Genomic DNA, 3582 nt, shown 5'->3' with positions numbered 1-3582 from the left:
TGCAGTACGATATGCCCATAATGCATCAATGAGTCTTAGGGACCAATCTTTCCTAGTGGGGTTGACAGTTTTCTCTAAGATGTGCTTAATCTCCCTATTTGATATTTCAACTTGGCCACTAGTTTGTGGGTGATAAGGTGTAGTGACTTTATGTGTAATGCCATATTGTTTCATTAAATGTTCAAAAGGCCTATTACAAAAGTGTGTACCATTATCACTAATGATAGCACGTGGTGAGCCAAATCGTGAGAAAATATTTTCTTTCAAAAACTTAAGCACAACTTTGTGGTCATTAGTGTGACATGCAATAGCTTCTACCCATTTAGACACATAATCAACACCAACAAGAATGTATAAATTACCAAAAGAATTAGGAAATGGACCCATAAAATCAATACCCCAAACATCAAATATTTGGAGCTAGGTTAGAATATTCTTATTTTGTTTGAAATAGTTTCTTTTGATGTTAGTCAACTCCCATGGGTTCGACCTTGCACTTACATGAACATTATATTCCGAAACGATTCGTGCACTTGCGAGTATAAATATTAAAACACTCACTTTTGAGGACAACATGTTCAGAATAATCTTATCACGAGACTGTAATTCAAGAATAAATGTTCCAACATAGATAACGTCAACTCCAACATCATTGCCCACTTTAAGCTTGGACTCCCTCTCACTTGGCTTCCTGAGATCCCTTAGCCCCTGTAAGGAAGCAGAAACATGAACAGTAGCACCACTGTCTAACCACCAAGAATCAATAGGAACATCAACTAGATTAGATTCAAAACAAACACATGCTAATGGATTACCTGATTGTGCTTGCTTCTTTTCTAACCAAGTCTTAAATTTGTGACAGTCCGTTCTCCGATGCCCCAATTTTTCACAAAAGTAACACTTCACATTACAGTATTTGGACTTTCCATTGTTATGCTTCTGTTTATTCTTATGCTCCTTACCATTACCATTCTGTTTTGTAGCACCATCATTTTTATTCTTGAATTTTCCTTTTCCTTTGTTGGGCTTGAGGTGAGAAACATAGTTAGCAGATTCATTCTTCTCCCTTTTAAGCTTGCTTTCTTCAGCTACACACTGAGAAATTAGGTCGCTGATAGTCCATGTTTGATTGTAAGTGTTGTAGGTACATCTTGATTAGGCTGAAAGAGGCAGGAAGAGCATGAAGAGCTCGATGAATAATGAAAGAGTCAGGAAGAGGAATATTATGATCTTTTAACTTGGACTGAACATTCACCAATTTCAAAATAAAATCTCGCACTCCTTTTAATTCATCATACTTAATGGTTGTCATTTCATCCATAAGATGTCCAGCTTCAGCGTTTTCACCAGTGTCGTATAATTTTTCTACAGCATTGAAAAACTCTTTGGCATTTGTAGTGTCTGGCAAACCACTCAATAGATGTTCAGGAATGGATCTTTTCATAGTAAGAAGACTAAGACGACTTGACTTTTCCCATTGTGCATGATGAGTTCTCTCGGCAGCTGTACTGGAGTCAGTAAGATCAGCAGGTTTTTCTTCTCGTAGGCACAAGTCCAAATCCATTATGCCTAAAGTAAATTCCACATCTCGTTTCCATGTCTTGTAGTTGGAAGCATTCAAAATATGGATGGAAGCATTATTGTTGTTCACAGAAAAGGAGACTGAAAAATTCAAAAATTAAAACTTGAATAAGCAATATGAGCAATGTATTAGAAAATATTGTAGAATCAACTGGTCATTATAAACTCCCCTTTGGGGTGAGAATATAACACACACATGATCTACCTTCATGAAGTTAACAACAAAGAAAAAAATACATATCATTTAAGAATTTTATTACCTTTGGGCAAATAAATTTCTTAAAAATATGTATTAATTCAAGCAAAAAATAATAATAAATTTATATATTTAAATTATTACCTTTGGGCAAATAATTAAAATATATACATTTAATATTAACTCACTTCATGGAATGTGAACTAATATATGTAAATACTACCTTTGGGCAAGTAATTACACATATAGTCAACCAAAAATATAATATTTTCTTCAACATGTGAAATTTGGTGATAAAACAATCATTGAAAATTAATAATTTTCAACCAAATTTCCAAAAGAGATATATAATTGCTTTTATTATATTGATAAGCAAAAAATAAAGTGTCCACCATAACACATTATTTTTGGATCAAACAACCAAGTTTTATAATTTTAGAACAACAAATAATTAAAAGATGTGAATATAAGAAAATTGGTGGAGACTACATAGTCAAAATAAATTAAATAAGAGAGTGACTATGTCTTATGGAACGAGAAGAAACTCAAAAAATTTTCTATGATTGACAAATTTCGAAAAATTATCAAAAAATATTTTTAATAATTTTTTAACTACATAATTATCATTAAAATAATAATAATTATTAAACGGAGTCAAAAAATTAATTAAAAATCATAGAAAAATCAGAAATTAAATTTCTAAGCACGCTGAAAAAAAAAAGTCGAAAAACGACAACCCACGTGGCCGCACGCGCCCCCACGCGCCACCTGCGCGAGTGGGCTTCGCGGCCTGGCTGCTTCTTCTTCCTTGGGCGGGTCTCAGAAGTCGGGTCACGCGACCCGGTTGCCTCCAGTCGGGTCTGCTTGCTTTTTCCGGCCAAAAATCGACGAAAAGATGGGGAAATTGATGGGTTTCGATCGGGAATCAATTTCTAGTTGATTTACACTATTAATTTCGTGTATTAAAAACTAAATGGGTAGATCTATGGCTAAAATCAATCCCAAAATTGAAGAACACAAAAGAAAAAAAATTGTAATGCTAATCTTAGTTAAATCCGAAATTAATTATGTAGGAACATTCTTAAACAATTAAGAATGAGAAATCTATTATCAATTTTAGATCAAAAACTATAAAATTAAAAAACACAAATTATAATTTCATATTATAATCATATAAACCCTAAAACTTTAAATTTAAAATTCTCATAATATACACAATGATTTCATGCATATAATATATCAATAGAACAAGAATTTAATGATAAACAAAACCCCTAAAGTTTTAAGATTTAAAAACAAAAAATTCAACATAAAATAATAACGAAATTAATATGAAATTATGGATAATTAACATATACAAATTAATTATACTAATTATAGGTTCTAAATCATATACAATAGGCAATCTGATACCACATGTTAGATAAATTAACAATTAACCCAAGATCTATTTGTATATAACATAGAACACAATAATAAGATATAATAATTAGGTATGTGTACCTGATTGATCCATAGCAATTATCTCTGATTGATCCACAGCAGTTACTCCAATTCGATAGTGCAATACTATCAACTAAGTCTTCCTCCCTAGATCTCTAAATCAGAAGCAGTTTATTTTATCTGATTATCAAAAGGTATACAATTGTGATGAGACAATATGTATTTATAGAGTTAGGGAGGGGACTTAGCTACAAAACCCTAGTTGGGCTGGGCCTGCTCATCAAAGGCTTCAGTCAACTAGAAAAGCCCACACTTCTGCTTCACCTAGACTTTACTCACAGATGCTAAGCCCATTAACAATT

This window comes from Cannabis sativa, chromosome 5 (genome assembly GCF_029168945.1).
Source record: "Cannabis sativa cultivar Pink pepper isolate KNU-18-1 chromosome 5, ASM2916894v1, whole genome shotgun sequence".
NCBI lineage: Eukaryota > Viridiplantae > Streptophyta > Magnoliopsida > Rosales > Cannabaceae > Cannabis > Cannabis sativa.
This window is presented reverse-complemented; position numbering follows the sequence as displayed.